Here is a 20,779-nt window from a genome sequence, read left to right as displayed (position 1 = left end):
ATCCATGGCCTCCTCCACTGTCATGATGAAGCCACACTTAGGTTGGAGGAACAACACTTTATATTCCATTCGGTAGCCTCCAACCTCACGGCATGAGCATCAATTTCTCAAACTTCCAGTCTTGCCCCCAAATGCCCCCGCTTCACCATTTCCCATTCCCCTTTCCATCCCTCAGCTCATCTCCTTGCCTGCCCATCACCTCCCTCTGGTGCTTCTCCCTGCCCCTTTTTTCTTTCTTCCATGGCCTTCTGTCTATTTCATCAATCAACTTCCCAGCTCTTTACTTCATCCCTTCCCCTCCAGGTTTCACCAATCACCTGGTGTTTCTCTCTTCCCTCTTCCCACCTTTTATATCTACTCTTCAGCTTTTTTTCTCCAGTCCTGCCAAAAGGTTTCAACCCAAAACATTGACTGTACCTTTTTCCATAGATGCTGCCTGACCTGCTGAGTTCCTCCAATATTTTATGTGTGTTGCTCAGATTTCCAGCATCTACAGACTTTCTCTTGGTTGAATGGATGGGGAGGTATTAGTTGAATGGGGAGGTGTTGGATGGATGGGGAGCAGTTGGATGGACTGGGAAGTGTTGTATGGACTGGGAGGAGTTGAATGGACTGGCAGGTGTTAGATGTCCAGAAAGGTTTTGGACGGATGGAGAGGTGCAGGATGGGCAAGGAGGTGTTTGAAGGGCAGGGAGTTGTTCAATCCACAGAGAGTGATTTAATATACAGGAAAGTGGGTGGATAGCGAAGTGCTGAGAGGACAGGATGCTTTTGGATTGGTAGGAAGGCATTTTTGAATGGACAGTTGTTGGATAGTTTTGGGAGGTGTTGGATGGACCGAGGAGAGTTGGATGTATAGGGAAGTGTTGGATGGACAGGGCTACGTTGTATGAACAGGGAGATTTAGTATGGTCAGGGAGGTGTTTGCATGGACAGCTGTTTGTTAATTAGGGAGGTGTTGGCTGGACAGGGATGTGTAGCATGGGCAGGGAGGTGTAGGATGGACAGGGTGGTGCTGGATGGGCAGGTTGCTGTTGGATGCATGGGAAGGATTCAGATGGTCAGGGATGTCTTTGAAGGGCAGAGAGTTGTTGGATGGACAGTGAGGTGTTGGATGGAACAGAGAGGTATTGGATGGACAGGAGGCTGTTGGATGGACGGGGAGGTATTGGATGAATGGCAAGTTTATGGACAGACGGGGAGGTTATGTATGGACAGATGGGTGGGGGGTAGTTATGTATGGATGGTGGGGTGTTGAATTAAAGGGAATTTTGGATGGACAGGGAAGAGTTGGATGAACAGTGAGATGTTGAATGGACAGTAAGCTCTGTAATGGACAGGGAAGTCTTGGGTGACAGGGAGGTGTGTAGTGGACAGGGGAGTCTTGGGTAACAGGGAGGTGTGTAATGGGCAAGGAGGTGTTGGTTTGACAGGGAGGTGTGTAGTGGACAGGGAAATGTTGGGAGATGGCAGAGTGCTGAATGGACAGGGTGGTGTTGTATAGTCAGGGAGATTCTGGATGGGCAGGGAGGTGTTTGTATGGACAGGTGTTAGTTAGGGAGGAGTTGGAAGGACAGGGAGTTGTTAGATATAAAGGACAGGAAGTGTCAGTTGGACAGAGAGGAGTTACATGGAAACGGAGGTGTTGGATGTACAGGTAGGTATTGAATGGAGAGTGATGTTGAATGGCAGGGGAGGTGTTGGATGGATGGGGAGGTGGATGAACAGTTAGATTAACAAAAAAGTATTGGATTTACAGGGATGTGTTGAATGGGAAGGGAGTATTTGGATGGACAGGGAGATGTTAGGTTAATATGGAGTTGTTGGATTGACAGGGAGGTGTTGGTTGGACAGGAACGTATTAGATGGATGGGGAGGTTTTGGATGGACAGGGAGATGCTAGTTTAAAAGGGAGGTGTTTGATGTATAGGTAGGTATTGGATCTTCAGAGAGATATTAGATTAATAGGGAGGTCCTGTGTGGATAGGAAGATGTTAGATTAACAGAGAGGCATTAGCTGGACAGGGAGGTGTTGGATGGACAGAGAGGTGATGGATGGACAGGGAGGTGATAGATGACAGGGCAACATTGGATGGATGGAGTGATGTTAAATGGACGGAGCAATGTTGGATGGACAGATTGACATTGGATGTAAGGGATGACGTTGGATGGATAGGGTAATGTTAAATGGATGGGACGATGTTAGATGTACGGGTTGACGTTGGATGGATGGGGTAATGTTAAATGGATGGGACGATGTTAGATGTACGGGTTGACGTTGGATCGATGGGGTAATGTTAAATGGACGGAGCGATGTTGGATGGACGGGGTGACGTTAGATGTACGGGTTGACGTTGGATCGATGGGGTAATGTTAAATGGACGGAGCGATGTTGGATGGACGGGGTGACGTTAGATGTACGGGTTGACGTTGGATGGATGAGGCAATGTTAAATGGATGGGACGATGTTGGATGGATGGGGTGACGTTGGATGGACAGGGTCATGTTGGATCACTGGGAAGGTTATATATGTACAGTGAATTGTTCGATAGACATGGAGGTGGTTAATGTACTAGGCTGTGTTTAGTAGACAGCAAAGTGCTGAATGAACAGGGCAGTGTTGTATGGACAGGGAGCTTTTGGATGGGCAGATAGGCATTTGTATGGACAGGTGTTAGATAGTTTTCAGAGATGTTTGATGGACAGAGAAGTGTCTATTGAATGGTGAGCAATTAGATGGACAAGCAGCAATTGGATTGACAGTTCGTTGTTAGACAGATGGGGAGCTAGCTGTTGGATGGAAAGGGAAATGTTGGATGGATAGGGAGGTGATGTATGGAGAGAAGCTTTTGGTTGAGCAGGGAGATGTTTGATGAACAGGTGGTTAGTGTTAGATGCATAGGGAACTGTTGGTTGGAGAGAGTAGTTAGGTGGATAGGGAGGTGTTGGATGGACAGGGCTTTATTAGAGAGCTGGGGAGTTGTTGGTTTGGATGACCAGGTGTTGGATGGACAGGGATATGTTAGATCAACAGGGAGGCCTTAGGTGGACAGGTAGGTATTGGATGGACACGGAGGTACTGGATGGACAGGTAAGTGTTGGATGGACACGGAGGTGTTGGATGGACACGGAGGTATTGGGTGGACACAGAGGTATTGGATGGACACGGAGGTGTTGGATGGATGGGGAGGTGTTGGATCTACAGGGCGGAGGACAGAGGCTGGGTTAAGGTGGCGCTAAATGGCGACTCCTTTGCTTGCATCTTCAGAAACAGCTCTATTTCCATCTGTAATATCTTTATTTTTTTCCTTTCAGGGTTCTTCTGAAGTTACAAACTGACTTCGGTTCTTTGCAGGAATGGGACATGTTCTTGGGGTTTCAGGACCGGCCGATATTCGACACGCCAAAGGATCGGCCTGAGAGGTGGCCTAGTGTTCAGAAGACTAAGATCTCGGTGCTCTGGAGATGGGCAGATCAAGGATCAATGTCACGGCAGGAGACTCGTGTGTCCTCCGGGAGGCCAGAAAATCTTTCGCTGTGTGCCCGAAGACCCGGGATCTTTGTGATCTTTGGGCACAGAGTTTGTTAAAAAAGCGACGATACGCACTTTTTAACATTGCAAACCAGCGGGTTGTTGTTACGTCTCCCGCTGGCTGTGAAAATGGGGGACACCTCCTTCTCCTTTGCCAAGGAGAGTGAGAACCTGTGGTTTGTCGAAGTCGGATGAAATGCGAAGTCTTTGGGGTAACTGCAAGGTCTGTGTCTTTGCTATCGCGTAGCTCACGCTTGTGCTCAGTAGTGGGTGTGCATTTTGTTTTGTCAGTGGGGGGAGGGGGGATTGTTGTTGCCGCCGCTTACGCGCAGGAGGGGGGAGCTCAGGGGGGTGGGGGCTTTGGGTTCTCACGTTTAACTGTCATTCATTCTTTGGGGCACTTCTTCGTTTTCGTGGATGTTTTGCAAAGAAAAAGCATTTCAGGATGCATTCTGTATACATTTCTCTGACATTAAATTGAATCTTTGAACCTTTGAGATGTTCAATTTAGCAGGAAGGTGCTGGGAGGATGGGGAAGTGTTGAATTTACCAGGAGGTGTTGGATTTCCAAGAAGATATAATAGGTTAAGTAACAAGCAGCGTGGACAAAGGAGAGGCAGTGGAAGTCACTTACTTGGATTTTCAGAAGGCATTTGATAAGATGCCACACACAAGGTTACTTAACAAGATAAAATCCTATGGCATTACAGGAAAGATACTGGCATGGATAGACAAATGGCTGACAGGCAGGAGGCAGCAATTAGGAATAAAAGGGGCCTTTTCTGGTTGACTGCAAGTGACTAGCGATGCTCCTCACGGGTCAGTATTGGGACTGCTACTTTTCACATTGTTTGTCAATGATTTAGATAATGGAATTGATGGCTCTGTGACAAAGTTTGCAGATGATATGAAGATAGGTGGAGGGGTAGGTAGTGCTGAGGAAACAAGGCGATTGTAGCAGGTCCAGTCTTTGGTAAAGAAGGCAAATTCAATGTTGACATTTATTTCAAGGGGAATAGAATGTAAGAGCAAGGAGACAATGCCAAGCTTTTATAGACAGTAGTCAGGCTGCACTTGGAGTATTGTCAACAGTTTTGAGTCCTATATCAGAAAGGCTGAGTTGACATTGGAGGCAGTCCAGCGGAGGTTCACGAGGATAATTCCAGGAATGGTTAACATATGAGGAGCATTTGGCAGCTTTGGGCCTGTACTCCCTCGAATTTAGTAGAATGTGTTGGGATCTCATTGAAATCTACCAGATGTTGAAAGGACAAGATAGGGTAGATGTGGAAAGGATGCTTCCTATGGTGGGGCTATCCAGAACTCGAGGGCACAGCCTCAAAATTAAGGGGTGACCTTTTAGACTGGAGGTAAGGAGGATTTTTTTTTAGCCAGAGAGTAGTAAATCTGTGGAAAGCTCTGCCTCAGGCTGTGGTGGAGGCCAAGTCCATGGGTATACGTAAGGCAAAAGTTGATCATTTCCTGATCAGTCAGGGCATCAAAGATGTGGTGAGAAGGCAGGTGAACGGGGTTGAGTGGGATCCGCGATCAGCCGTGATGGAATTGCAGAGCAGACTCGATGGGCTGAATGGCCTAACACCCTGATGTTTCTTGCAACAGTTTGCAATCTCTTTACCATACAGGGATATTTTAGGGACAAGTAATTTTGAGGAAGTAGAGAGACTACGTAAGGACAGACAGGTTAGGAGAATGGGCAAAGAATTGGCAGATGGAAGTGTCAGGAAGTGGATGGATAGCTAGGTGCTGGATGGACAGAGGGTTGTTAGATGGACAGGGAGTTGTTGGACAGACAGGGGTGTGTTGGGTGGATAGGAAGCTGTTGGATGAGCATGGATGTATTGAATGGACAGGGAGGTGTTGAATGGACAGGGAGGTGTTGAATGGACAGGGAGATGTTGAATGGACAGGGAGGTGTTGGATGGACAGGGCAATGTTGAATGGACAGGGAGGTGTTGAATGGACAGGGAAGTGTTGGATGGACAGGGAAGTGTTGGATGGACAGGGAGGTGTTGGATGGACAGGGAGGCTTTGGATCGACAGGGGGAGAGTTGGATGGACAGAGTGTTATTGAATGGACAGGGAAGTGTTGGATGGACAGGAAAGTGTTGGATCAACAGTGCTACATACTGTCTGAGAACAGAACTGATGGTTGTTTACAGTGGGAACAGCTGACGTTGTTGGATAGGCAGATACACAGTACGATATGGTACAGAAAGAGACCCTATGTCCTATATCCCTCCATTCCCTGCATTTTTGTGCCTACTTAAATGTCTCCTAAACATCTCTCTTCTATCTGCTTCCACTGCCTGCCCCAGAAGACTATTCCATGCACCCACCCCTTTCTGTGTGAAACGATTACCCAAACACATATATAAACTTCCTCCGTGTCACATTAAGTGAATGTCCTGCAGTGTTAGAACATAGAACACAGTACAGAATCATACAGGCCCTTCGGCCCACAATGTTGCTTTGACCTTTCAACGGAATCTAAAATTAATCTGACCTTTCCCTCCCATGTAGCCCTCCATTTTTCTTTCATCCATGTGCCAACCTAAGAATTCCTTCAATGTCCCTAATGTATCTGTCTCCATCACCAGCCCAGTAGGAGTTTTTGACACCTGGGATATCAATTCTGACTGTCTGCCCTGTCAAGGTCTGCTCGCAGCTTCTTCGTGATATCATGAGATATGGGTGTGCCATCTCACATTTCCAACCACACTCTTCCAAATTGTTCCTCTGCCAGGTGCTACTGACCCAAATCACACAGGATACCCTCCTGGCCTTTGTCCTGTGTCACTCGTGGAATACCACGGAAGTCCTGACTCCCTCACTCCACCCTCCAGTCACTGTCAATTCTGACAGAGTGAACTGTTGCAGCTCTGCGTTTTCAAACACTAATCTGCTCCTTCCATTGGGGCGTGCAACCTCTTCTCAGAATGCACTGAACAAAAAATGCACCAAGCACCCAGGTCGACTTCAGAAATGGGAAGCCAGGAGACCATGCACCAGTTCCCATTAGTGGGTGGGAGCTGGAGAGAGTCAGCAGTTTCATATTACTGAACACTAACATCGTGGATGACCTGTCCTGGCCCAGCATGTAGAAACTATCATGAAGAGGACGCATCAATGTGTCGACTATCTCAGAAGATTAAAGAGATTTGGCATGTCACCCAATCGTTGACAATCTTCTACAGATGCACTATTGAATGTATCCTTACTGGCTGCATCACAGCCTGGTACGGCAATATCAATGCATAGGAATGTAAGAAGCTGCAGAGGGTAGTGGACACAGCCTAATCCTTCGTGGGCTCATCCCTCCCAACGACTGACAGCTCTACAGGAGGCACTGTGTCAGGAAGATGACATGTATTATCAAGGACCCCCACCATCCGGGTCATGTCCTCATCTTGCTGCTACCAATGGGCAGGAGGTACAGAGCCTGAAGTTCCTCACCAGCAGGTTCAGGAACCGCTACTTTCATGGCCGATGCAATCAAATGTGGATAAATGTGAGGTAATCTACTTTGGTGGCAAAAACAGGAAAACAGATTATTATCTGAATGGTGGCCGATTAGGAAAAGGGGAGATGCAACGAGACTTGGGTGTCATTATACACCAGTCATTGAAAGTGGGCATGCAGGTACAGCAGGCGGTGAAAAAGGCAAATGGTATGCTGGCATTTATAGCAAGAGGATTCGAGTACAGGAGCAGGGAGGTACTACTGCAGTTGTACAAGGCCTTGGTGAGACCACACTTGGAGTATTGCGTGCAGTTTTGGTCCCCTAATCTGAGGAAAGACATTCTTGCCATAGAGGGAGTACAAAGAAGGTTCACCAGATTGACTCCTGGGATGGCAGGACTTTCATATGAGGAAAGACTGGATCGACTAGGCTTATACTAGTTGGAATTTAGAAGATTGAGGGGGGATCTTATCAAAATGTATAAAATCCTAAAGGGATTGGACAGGCTAGATGCAGGAAGATTGTTCCTGATGTTGGGGAAGTCCAGAACGAGGGGTCACAGTTTGAGGATAAAGGGGAAGCCTTTTAGGACCGAGATTAGGAAAAGCTTCTTCACACAGAGAGTGGTGAATCTGTGGAATTCTCTGCCACAGGAAACAGTTGAGGCCAGTTCATTGGCTATATTTAAGAGGGAGTTAGATATGGCCCTTGTGGCTAAAGGGATCAGGGGGTATGGAGGGAAGGCTGGTACAGGGTTCTGAGTTGGATGATCAGCCATGATCGTACTGAATGGCGGTGCAGGCTCAAAGGGCCGAATGGCCTACTCCTGCACCTATTTTCTATGTTTCTATGTTTCCCACATTTATCAGGTGCTTGAACTGATCTACACAAGCCTATCTCAGCCTCAGCATTGAAGCACTATAGACCACCTCCTGCACTACAATTCTTGGTTTTTCTTGCACTAATTTTGGTTTGGAATGTTGTTCGCTTCAGCTGCTTGCATGATTTGTGCTTTTTTATCTCTTGCAAATCGAGTGTTGGTCTTTTATTTTTATTTTTTTTTAATTGGGTTCTTTTAGGGTTCTTACTTTGTGTTTACCTGTGAGCAAACTAATCTCAAGGTTGTATAATTCATACAATCTTTGATAATAAATGTACTTGAATCTGAAGTTTTGCAAGTCCATTTTTCACTCTATGGTCAGAATTTCACATGTAATTTATTTACAATTTACATCCTGGTGGTTATCTGTGATACTGCTTAAGCAAACGTTTCATTGTACCTGAACCTCTCCCTGGTTGTACACATAACAGTAAACTCCATTTGAACCTGATGCCACCAGGACTCCTTCAGCATGAGGAAGTGTGTGTGGACTGCCGTGGAGTTTCTAAGGCAATACACAATCTGCTGGATGAACTCAGTGGGTCAGGCAGTACCTGTGGAGGAAAGGAAGTCCTTTTCTTTCTCTTCTTTCACTTGCTTCCTCACCCTCCTCTCCCTTCACAGATGCTCAACCTGCTGAGCTCCTCCACTGGATTGTGAGTTGCTCCAGATTTTAGCACCTTCCGTCTTCTGTGTCTCTCGATATTTTTAATAATTGGTAAAAAATTCACACCAGAAAGACCTGCAGCATGTGCAGAACATGCAAAGAAACAATGCTATTTCATTTCTAGGCCGCATTACCCGACAGTTTGTGGGACCTTGTTGTACACTAGGTGGCTAAAACCTTTCTGATGCATCAGTAACTACACTTGAGAAGTACTCGGTTATTGTGAAGTCTTTAATGTCATTGTCAGGTTTGTTGGGTAAGTCCGCATGTTCTGTGCTCCTGAAATCTGCTCTGTGTTCTGGCAAGTGTTTCTCTATGTTACCAGGCTCAAGCATGACCTGAAAATTGCCTGTATATGGAAGTGGATTTAGCTACCTTCCAGCCTGGGGGCAGGAGGGTTAACTGTGGAATCTGTTTCCCTGTTCTCTGCAAATGTTAACCTTTAGCCAGGCCCTGGAGAAAGGCTGTCTTCTTGGCTAATGGTTTTACAAATTTACAACCACACTATGTTGAACAGCAAGACTGTGGTAGTAAAGACCTCCCAGGGTCTGGAATTATCCTGTTTGGGGCTCGTAGCTTTGTACAAAAACAAAAGGGCAGGCGTTGCCATATTGCTAATCTGGTTGTATTTGGGCAGCATGGTGAGAGAGTGGGTAATCCTGCTGCCTCACAGCAACAGAGGCCCCAAGGGGTTTCTATGTTCTCCCCGGTACCACCCACCTGGGTGCTCCAGTTTTCTCCCGCATCCCAATGACACGTGGGTTAATCGACTGCTGTGAATGGCCCCCACTGTGTGGGTGAGGGGTAGGATCCGGGTAGGGGGGGAGGGGGGAGTGAGAACTAATGACGAGGTAGTCACTGATGGTCTGCACACATATGAGGGGCCGAATGGCCTGTTTCATCCCTCATCTCTCCAGTAATTTTCTCACTGACTTAGAGAAACAGCCAGCACAGTTGAAGATTGCACCCGCTCTTGTCCAGGGTGGGGAGGTGTTTGATTACGTTAGCTGCTTTACTGAGGTAGAGTCCATCCCGTGATGTGCTGAGCTCTGTCCACAACGCTCTGCAGCCTCTCGTGGTCACAGAAAGAGCTGTTGCCGTACCAGGGTGTGATACATCCAGATAGAATACTTTCTGTGGTTGTTTAATGACACCTTCCATCTCCTTCCTGCATTCCAACTCATTTTTTTTTGAGATACTACCCACAACAGTGGTGTCGTCTGCAAACTTCTAGATGGAGCTAGAGCAGAATCTGGCCTCGCAGTGATAAGTGAACAGGAACTAGAGTAAGAGGCTGACAGCGTAACCTCGTGGGACACCAGCGTTGAGGATAATTGTGGTGAAAATGTTGCTGCCTATCCTTCCTGACTGGTAAGTTGATCATACAGTAACAGAGGTGTTGAGTCCCAGGTCTAGGAGTTTGAAGATGAGTATGTTTGGACTAATGAATTTACTTTCAATATGCTTCAAACCAGATTTAGAGTGACTGAGTTCTAAAGCACAGAATCAGGTCCTTTGGCCCATCTAGTCCATGCTGACTATGTATTCTCCTGATCTTCACCCTAGTCCTATCTACTTGCACCTGGTCAACCTCCTTCCAAGCCCTTTCCATCGATCCAAACTTCTCCTGTAGAAGACCATAAGTCATAGGAGCAGAATTAGGCCATTTGGCCCATCGAGTCTGCTCTGTCATTCAATCATGGCTAATCCTTTTTTCCCTGTACTCAGCCCCACTCCCCAGCCTTCTCCCCATAACCTTTGATGCCATGTCCAGTTAAGAAATGATCAAGCTCTGCCTTAGATACACCCAATGACCTGGCTTCTGCAGCTGCCTGTGGTAATAAATTCCACAAATTCACTAGCCTCTGGCTAAGGAAATTTCTCTGCATCTGTTTTAAATGGATGCCCCCTCTACTCTGAGGCTGTGCCCTTTTGTCCTAGACTCCCCCACCAGGGGAAACATCCTTTCCACAACTACTCTGTTTAGGCCTTCCAACATTTGAAAGGTTTCAATGAGATTCCCCCTCATCCTTCCGAATTCCAGCCAGTACAAATCCAGAACCATCAAACGTTCCCCATATGATAACTCTTTCATTCCCAGGTTCATCAGTGTGAACCTCCTCTGAATCCTCTCCAATGCCAGTACATCTTTCCTTAGATGAGGAGCCCAAAACTGTTCACAATACTCAAGGTGAGGCCTCAGCAGTGCCTTATAAAGCCTCAGCATCACATCCCTGCTCTTGTATTCTAGACCTCTTGAAATGAATGCTAACATTGCAATTGCCTTCCTCAGCACAGACTCACCCTGCAAGTTAACCTTTAGGATATTCTGCACAAGGACTCCCAAGTCCCTTTGCATCACAGATTTTTGGATTTTTGCCCCATTTAAAAAACTGTCTGTACATTTATTTCTACTACCAAAGTGCATGAACATGCATTTTCCAAGATTGTATTTCATTTGCTACTCTCTTGCCCATTCTCCCAATCTGTCTAAGTCCTTCTGCACCTTATCTGTTTCCTCAACACCACCTGCCCCTCTACCAAACTTGGCAACAAAACCATCTATTTCATTGTCTAAATAGTCTCTGGCTCCCACCCCCGCTGCCAAATTAATTTAAACCCTCCCCAACATCTAACAAACCTGCCCGCGAGAATATTGGTTCCCCTGGGGTTCAGGTGCAACCCGTCACTTTTGAACAGGTCATACACTGCAGCCACCCCCCCACCAAAGAAATCCCAATGATCCAAGAACCTGAAGCCCTGCCCCCTGCACCAGCTTTTCAGCCATGCATTAATCTGCCAAATCATCCTGTTTCTACCCTCACTGGCGTGTGGCACAGACAGCAATCCAGAAATTACTACTTGGAAGGTCTTGCTTCTCAGCTTTCTACCTAAATTCTCTTTTCAGGATCTCTTTGGTTCTCCTTCCTATGTCATTGGTACCAATATGTACCAAGACATCTGGCTGCTCTCCCTCCCTCTTCAAAATGTTGTGGACGCGATCTGAGACATCCCTGACCCTGGCACCAGGGAGGCAATACTATTCCAGTGTCTCATTCACATCCACAGAATCTCCTGTCTGTTCCCCTGACTGCTGAGTCCCCTATCACTACTGCTCCCTTCTTCTCTCTCTTTCCCTTCTGAACCACAGAATGCTCAGTACCAATAGCCCCGGCTCTGTGGCTTTCCTCAGGGAAGTATCCAAAACGGTATACAGTACTTATATTTGAGGGGAATATCCACAGGGGTGCTCTGCGCTAACTGCCTATTTACATTTTCATTTCTCTTGAACGTCATGCCGCTACTCGCCTTCTGCAACTTTGGGGTGACTACTTCCCTGTAAAGCTGAACGACTATCTCCTCACTCTCCAAAGGTCATCCAGCTGCTGCTCCAGATCCCTAACGTGGTCTTCAAGGAGCTGCAGCTGGATGCACTTCATGCACATGTAGTTCCCTGGGAGACTCTGGGTCTGCCAGGACTCCAACATCCGGCATGAAGAGTACACAACCGTCAGTTACTATACTCGGTACAGTAAGAGAAAAAAAAGGAACCTTAACAGAAACTTATCCAGAGGCAATATCCCTTCCGAGCCGAAGCCTGATACTCCGACTCTCACTACTGGCCCTCTCCCAACAATGACCACCCCCTTGTCCTTTCTGTACTTTTAAACAAGTGTCGCCGACCTGCGAGAAACCTCATCGCTGTGGCCTGCTTCTGCCACTGATTGAGCCATCAGAGTATTACAATTGAACCTGCATCTATCATTTCCGCATACACAACATCCTCACGATACTCTGAGTGAAGAAGATCTCCCTCAGATTTCTCAAAATTATTTCACCTTTTATCCAAAACCTATGAATTTTGTTCAACTCTTTCACCCTGCTTGCATTTACCCCGTCTACACTGCTCATACTTTTGCATATGAGTATCTAATCTCCCCTCATTCTCCCATGCTCTAGGGACCAAGTATTAACCTACTCAACCTTACCCTAGTACTCAGGTCCTCAAGACCCAGTAACATCCTTGTAATCCAAAGCAACACACACAAAATGCTGGAGGAACTCAGCAGGTCAGGCAGCGTCTATGGAAATGAATAAACTGTTGATGATTCAGGCCAAGACACTTCATCAAATGGATTAATGGATTTGTGGCTAAATTTGCGATAATACATAGATAGGTGGAGGAGTGGGTAGTGTTGAGGAAACAGAGAGCCTGCAGAGAGACTTAGATTGTTTAGGGGAATGGGCAAAGGAGTGGCAAGTGAAATACAATGTTGGAAAGTGTATGGTCATGCACTTTGGTGGAAGAAATAAACAGGCAGACTGTTATTTAGATAGGGAGAGAATTGAAAATGCAGAGATGCAAAGGGACTTGGGAGTCCTTGTGTAGGATACCCTAAAGGTTAACCGTCAGGTTGAGTTGGTGGTGAAGAAGACAAATGCAATGTTGGCATTCATTTCTAAAGGTATAGAATATAAGAGCAGGGATGTGATGTTGAGGCTCTATAAGGCACTCATGAGACCACACCAGAATCAGAATCAGGTTTATTATCACTGGCATGTGACATGAAATTTGTTAACTTAGCAGCAGCAGTTCAATGCAGTACATTATCTAGCAGAGAGAGAAAAAAATAAAAATAATAATAATAAATAAACAAGTAAATCAATTATGTATATTGAATAAATTAAAAATGTGCAAAAACAGAAATACTGTACATTAAGAAAAAGTGAGGAGTATCCAAAGTTTCAATGTCCATTTAGGAATCGGGTGGCAGAGGGCAAGCAGCTGTTCCTGAGGCACAGAGTGACTTGGGAGTCATTGTGCAGGATTCCCTGTAGGTTAATTTGCAGGTTGAGTCTGTGGTGAGGAAGGTAAATGCAATGTTACCATTCATTTCAAGGGGTCCAAAATAAAAAAAACACAAGAATGTAATGTTAAGACTTTATAAAGCACTGGTGAGGCCTCACTTGGAGTATTGTAGGAGTTTTGGGCCCCTAATCTTAGAAAGGATGTGCTGAAACTGGAGAGGATCCAAAGGAGGTTCACAAAAATGATTCCAGGATTAACTGACTTGTCATATGAAGAGCTTTTGATGGTTCTGGGTCTGTATTTACTAGAATTCAGAAAAATGAGGGGTTACCTCATTGAAACCTATCAAATGTTCAAAGGCCTCGATAGAGTGAATGTAGAGAGGATGTTTCCCATAGTGGGAGAGTCTATGGTCAGAATAGAGGGTCCTTTGAGAATGGAGATGAGGAAGAATTTCTTTAGTCAGAGAGTGGAGAATCCGTGGAATTCGTTGCCACAGGCAGCTGTGGAGGCCAAGTCTTTGGGTACATTTATGGCAGAGGTTGATCGATTCTTGATTGGTCAGGGCATGAAGGAATACCGGGAGAAAGCAGGTGATTGAGGAATAATGGATCAGTCATTATGAAAAGGTGGAGCAAACTCAATGGGCCAAAAATTCTGCTCCTATATCTTATGGTCTTATGATGGATGCTGTTTTCTTGTGTCAGTGCTCTGTGTAATGTGCTTAATGGTGGGGTGGACTTTACCCGTAATGGACTGGGCCATATCCACTACTGTTTGTAGGATTTCCCATTCAAGAGCATTGGTGTTTCCACACAAGGTTGCATTGCAACTGGTCAATATACTCTCCACCATACATCTATGGACATTTGTCAGTATTAGATATCACAAACTTCGAAAGAAATAGTGGCGCTGCCATGCTTTCTTCATAATTGTCCTTACATGCCAGGCCCCGGACAGCTCCTCTGAAATGTTAACACCGAGGAATTTAAAGTTGCTGACCCTCCCCTTCAATTTAAACTCCTGGTGCTACAGTGGCACCTGCAAAAGTCTCTGGGTGAATGGTTGGGATTCTGGCTGCTCTTCTGCTGACCTAACCAATAAGCTAACGAGTTTATTGTAACGAGTTTATTGTAACGAGTGTCGGCTGTTTCAGAGGTACTGTACTGTACCAGGAAAGATGTAATGGCGCCACCTAGAGGCATTTCAGTGGTTTTAGAAAGTGACACAAGATCCAGAACTGCACAGATCCGAGGCGGTGAATTGGCTCAAGGACAGACACAGGCACAAAAGACTAACAGTTTTTTTCAGCAACTCATGCAAAATGCTGGAGGAACTCAGCAGGTCAGGCAACATCTACAGAGGGGAATCCATAGTTGGTGTTTCAGGTTGAGATACTTCATCAGGACTGGAAAGGAAGGGGGAAGAGATCAGATTAAGGTGGCAGAGGGCGAGGAGTACAACATGACAGGTGACAGGTGTGACCAGGTGAGGAGGAAAGTAGATGGTTGTGGAGGGGTAATGAAGTGAGAGGTGGAAGGCGTAAAGGACTGAAAAAGAAGGAATCTGATAAGACAGGAGGAAGGGGAGCATCAGAGGGAAGTGACGGGCAGGCAAGGAGAAGAGAAGAGGTGAGACGGAACCACAATTGGGAAATGAAAGAGTGAGAAGGGGAGGGGGAAGGAATTACTGGAAGCTAGAGAATTCAATGCTCATGCCATCAGCTTGGGGGCTACCCACATTGAATATGGGGTGTTGCTCCTTCAACCTGAGTGTGGTCTTCATCATTGTGGCTATAGAGGAAGCCATGGACCAACTTGTCAGAATGGCAATGGGAAATAGAATTAAAATGTGTGGCCACCAGGATATCCCGTCTTTTGCAGCAAATAGTGTGAAGGCGTTTGTGAAGTGGTAACCCAACCTACGTTGGGTCTCATCTATGTAGAGGAGGATACAATAGGAGGACCAATGTTGTTTCTCAGACTGGAAAAGAGAATTTGCTGCAAACAGTTGGTAAGGCAGCATCTATGGAGAGAATGGAATTAGAATCATTGAGTGGGACATCACAGAAAGGGATGCTTCGTCCACAAATATCCATTCTAGCGAGGCCCTTCAACATTCAATGAGATCCCCCCTCATTCTCCTGAATTCCAGAAAGTACAGGCCCAGAGCCATCAAATGCTCCTCATATGACAAGCCTTGGAATCCCAGGATCATTTTTGTGAACTTCCTTGGAACCCTCTCCAACATCAGCACATCCTTTCTTTGAAAAGGGACCCAAAACTACTTACAATGCTCCCTGTGAAGCCTCACCAGTGCTTTGTAAAGCCTCAACATTACATCTTTGCTTTTATATTCTAGTCCCCCTGAAATGAATGCTATCATCACATTTGCCTTCCACACCACTGACTCAACCTGCAAATTAACCTTTAGGGAATCATGCACAAGGACTCCCAAGTCCTTTTGCATCTCAGGTTTTTGAATTTTCTATCCATTTAGAAAATAGTCAACCCCTTTATTTCTTCTACTAAAGTGCATGACCATACACTTCCTGACACTGTATTCCATCTGCTATTTCTTTGGCCATTTTCCTAATCTAAGTCCTTCTGTAGCCTCTCTACTTTCTCAAAACTACCTGTCCCTCCACCTACCTTCGTATCGTCCACAAACTTCGCAACAAAGTCATCAATTCTGTCATCCAAATCATTGACATATAATGTAAAAAGAAGCGGCCCCAGCACAGACCACTGTGGAATACCACTAGTCACTGACTGCCAACCAGAAGAGGCTCCCTTCATTCCCACTCTTTACCTCCTGCCAATCAGCCAATGCTCTATCCATGCTATCTTTTCTGTAATACCACGGCTCGTAGGTTGTTAAGTAGCCTCATCTGTGGCTCCTTGTCAAAGACCTTATGAAAATCCAAATACACAACATCAACCGATTCTCTTTTGTCTATCCTGCTTGTTATTTCTTCAAAGAATTCCAACAGACTTGTCAGGCAAGATTTTCCCTTAAGGAGGCCACACTGACTATGGCCTATTTTATCATGTGCCTCCAAACACCCTGAAAGCAGATCCTGAACAATCGACTCCAACATTTTCCCAACTACTGAGGTCAGTCTAAATGGCCTATAATTTCCTTTCTTTTGCCTTTCTCCCTTCTTGAAGAGTGTAGTGACATTAGCCAGAACTATGCCAGAATCAATTGATTCTTGAAAGATCATTATGAATGCTTCCACAATCTCATCAGCCACCTCTTTCAGAATCCTGGGCTGTCGAATAACTGGTCCTGTCATGGTCCGGTCCGTGAAGTCCGTATTCTGGTTCACGGTCTGGTCCATCGACTCTTGCTCCAGGTTTTCCTGTCTACCCTGTTTCTGGCTTGCTGAGCTCTAATTGAGTCAGCTGATGCTAGTTGGGGCTGGCTGCATAAATACCTTCAGAGACCAGGGCATGGCTGCTGGATTGTTCTTGTCCTTACTCATTGTACCCCTTCCCCTGCCTTCTGTTTACTCGCCTGAAGCTTTGCCTTGTCTTGCCAGTATCTCTCGCCTCACCTGAAGTTCTTGTCTCGCCTTGCATTGCCAGAAGCCTTGCCTCGTCTTGCAGGTAACTCTCGCCTCACCTGAAGTTCTCGTCTCTCCTTGCTTTGCCAGAAGCCTTGCCTTGTCTTGCTGGTGACTCTCGCCTCACCTCGCCTGCAGTCTTGTCCTGGAGCCACCCTGTACCTAGCTCCCTTCCTGTCCCTTGCCTTCATCAGGTAAGCCAGGCCGTCTCGCCGTTACCTGCGGTTGGTTCTGTCTCTTCCTGTCCCTTGCCTCAGTCGGGTAAGCCAGGCAGTCTCACTGTTACCTGCGGTTGGTTCTGTCCCTTCCTGTCCCTTGCCTCTGTTGGGTAAGCTAGACCGTGTCGCCGTTATCTGCAGTTGATTCTGTCCCTTCCTGTCCCACGCCTCCATCGGGTAGTGATCCACCCGATCCACGCCCTGCCCAGGTGAACTGCTCCCTGCCCCGGAGGAGCCTACCTAGCCACAAGCCTGAAGACCGCAGCCTCCTGCCTAGCCTCAAGCCTGAAGACTGCAGCCTCCTGCCTAGCCTCAAGCCTGAAGACTCCAGCCTAGACTCAAGTCTCGTCTCCTGTCCAGCCTCAAGCCTCAAGTCTCCTGCTTAGCCTCATATATCAAGTCTCCTGCCTAGCCTCAAGCCTCAAGTCTCAATTCTCCCGCCTCCTGCCGAGCCTCGCCTCAAGTCTCCTGCCTCCTGCCGAGCCTCGCCTCAAGTCTCTTGCTTCCTGCCAGGTCTCGCCTCAAATCTCCTGCCTCTTGCCAAGCCTCGCCTCAAGTCTCCTGCAAAGCCTCACCTTAAGTCTCCTGCCTCCTGCCAACTCTCACCTCAAGTCTCAACTCTCCTGCCTCCTGCCAAGCCTCGCCTCAACTCTGAAATCTCAAGTCTCCTGCCTCCTGCCAACCCTCGCCGCAAGTCTCAAGTCTCTTGCCTCCTGACAAGCGTCACCTCAAGTCTCAAGTCTCCTGCCTCCTGCCAAGCCTCACCTCAAGTCTCAAGCCTCACCTCAAGTCTACTACCAAGCCTCGCCTCAAGTATCCTGCCAAGCCTCGCCTCAAGACTCAAGTCGCAAGTCTCCTGCCAGGTCTCGCCTCAAGTCTCAAGTCTCCAGCCTCCTGCCAAGCCTCACCTCAAGTCTCAAGTCTCCTGCCTCCTGTCAAGCATCGCCTCAAGCCTCAAGTCTCCTGTCAAGACTCGCATCAGGTCTCAAGTCTCCTGCCTCCTGCCAAGCCTCGCCTCAAGTCTCCTGCCTCCTGCCAAACCTCGCCGGAAGACTCAAGTCTCCGGCCTCCTGTCAAGCCTCGCCTCAAGTCTCAAGTCTCTAGTCCCCTGCCTCCTGCCAAGCCTCGCCTCAAGTCTCAAGTCTCCTGCCTCCTGCCAAGCCTCGCCTCAAGTCTCAAGTCTCCTGCCTCCTGCCAAGCCTCGCCTCGTCTCCTGCCATGCCTCGCTTCAAGTCTCAAGTCTCAACTCTCCTGCCAAGCCTCGCTTCAAGTCTCAAGTCTCAACTCTCCTGCCAAGCCTCGCGTCAACTCTCAAGTTCCCTGTCTCCTGCCAAGCCTCGCCTCAAATCTCAAGCATCACCTCAAGTCTCAAATCTCCTGCCTCCTGCCAAGCTTCGCCTCAAGTCTACTGCCAAGCCTCGCCTCAAGTCTCAAGTCTCCTGCCAAACCTCGCCTCAAGTCTCAAGTCTCCTGCCTCCTGCCAAGCCTCGCCTCAAGTCTCAAGTCTCTAGTCTCCTGCCTCCTGCCAAGCCTTGCCTCAAGTCTCAAGTCTCCTGCCTCCTGCCAAGCCTCGCATCAAGTCTCAAGTCTCCTGCCTCCTGCCAAGTCTCGTCTCGTCTCCTGCCAAGCCTCGCTTCAAGTCTCGTACCTCCTGCCAAGCCTCGCCTCAAGTCGCCTGCCTCCTGCAAAGCCTCGCCTCAAGTCTCAAGTCTCAAGTCTCCTGCCTCCTGTCAAGCCTGGCCTCAAGCCTCAAGTCTCCTGTCAAGCCTCGCCTCAGGTCTCAAGTCTCCTGTCAGGCCTCGCCTCAAGTCTCGTCTCCTGCCTCCAGTCAAGCCTGACCTCAAGTCTCCTGCCTCCTGCCAAGACTCGCCTCAAGTCTCCTGCCTCCTGCCAATCCTCGCCTCATGACTCCTGCCTCCTGCCAAGTATCGCGTCAAGTCTCAAGTCTCCTTCCTCCTGCCAAGCCTCGCCTCAAGTCTCAAGTCTTCTACCTCCTACCAAGTATTGCTTCAAGTTTCAAGTATCCTGCGTCCTGTCAAGACTCGCCTCAAGTCTCAAGTATCCTGTCAAGCCCTCGCCTCAAGTCTCGTCTCCTGCATCCTGCCAAGCCTCCCCTCAAGTCTCAAGTCTCCTGCCTCCTGCCAAGCCTCGCCTCAAGTCTCAAGTCTCCTGCCTACTGCCAAGCCTTGCCTCTAGTCTCAAGTCTCTAGTCTCCTGCCTCCTGCCAAGCCTCGCCTCGTCTCAAGTCTCCTGCCTCCTGCCAAGTCTCGCCTCGTCTCCTGCCAAGCCTCGCTTCAAGTCTCGTCTCAACTCTCCTGCCTCCTGCCAAGCCTCGCGTCAACTCTCAAGTTTCCTGCCTCCTGCCAAGCCTCGCCTCAAGTCTCAAGCCTCGCCTCAAGTCTCAAGTCTCCTGCCTCCTGCCAAGCCTCCCCTCAAGTCTCAAGTCTCCTGCCTCCTGCCCTGCCTCGCCTCAAGTCTCCTGCCATGCCTCTCCTCAAGTCTCAAGTCTCATGCCTCCTGCCAAGCCTCGTCTCAAGTCTCTTGCCTCACGCCAAGCCTTGCCTCAAGTCAAAGTCTCCAGCCTCCTTCCAAGCCTCACCTCAAGTCTCCTGCAAAGCCTTGCTCCAAGTCTCAAATCTCCTACCTCCTGCCAAACCTCGCCTCAAGTCTCCAGTCTCCTGCCTCCTGCCAACCCTCGCCTCAAGTCTCCTGCCAAGCCTACTCTCAAGTGTCCTGCCTCGTGCCAAGCCTTGCCTCAAGTCTCAAGTCCCAAGTCTCCTGCCAAGCATCACCTCAAGTCTCCTGCCTCCAACCAAGCCTTGCTTCTAGTCTCCTACCTTCTGCCAAGCCTCACTTCAAGTCTCCTGCCTCCTGCCAAGCCTCGACTCAAGTCTCCAGCCTCCTGCCAAGCCTCGCCTCAAGTCTCAAGTCTCCAGCCTCCTGCCAAGCCTCGCCTCAAGTCTCAAGTCTTCTGCCTCCTGTCAAGCCTCGCCACAAGTCTCCAGCCTTCTGCCTCCTGTCAAGCCTCGCCACAAGTCTCAAGTCTCCTGTCAAGCCTCGCCTCAGGTCTCAAGTCTCCTCTCAGGCCTCGCCTCAAGTCTCGTCTCCTGCCTCCAGTCAAGCCTGACCTCAACTCTCCTGCCTCCTGCCAAGACTCGCCTCAAGTCTCCTGCCTCCTGCCAATCCTCGCCTCATCACTCCTGCCTCCTGCCAAGTCTCGCGTCAAGTCTCAAGTCTCCTTCCTCCTGTCAAGCCTTGCCTCAAGTCTCAAGTATCCTGTCAAGCCCTTGCCTCAAGTCTCAAGTCTCCTGCATCCTGCCAAGCCTCCCCTCAAGTCTCAAGTCTCCTGCCTCCTGCCAAGCCTTGCCTAAAGTCCCCTGTCTCCTGCCAAGACTCGCTTCAAGTCTCGTACCTCCTGCCAAGCCTCGCTTCAAGACTTCTGCGCCCTGCCAAGCCTCACCTCACGTCGCCTGCCTCCTGCCAAGCCTCGCCTCAAGTCTCCTGCCTCCTGTTAAGCCTCGCCTCAAGCATCAAGTCTCCTGTCAAGACTCGCCTCAACTCTCAAGTCTCCTGCCTCCTGCCAAACCTCGCCTCAAGTCTAAAGTCTCCTGCCTCCTGCCAAG

Source organism: Mobula birostris, chromosome 9 (genome assembly GCF_030028105.1).
Source record: "Mobula birostris isolate sMobBir1 chromosome 9, sMobBir1.hap1, whole genome shotgun sequence".
Classification (NCBI taxonomy): Eukaryota; Metazoa; Chordata; class Chondrichthyes; order Myliobatiformes; family Myliobatidae; genus Mobula; species Mobula birostris.
This window is presented reverse-complemented; position numbering follows the sequence as displayed.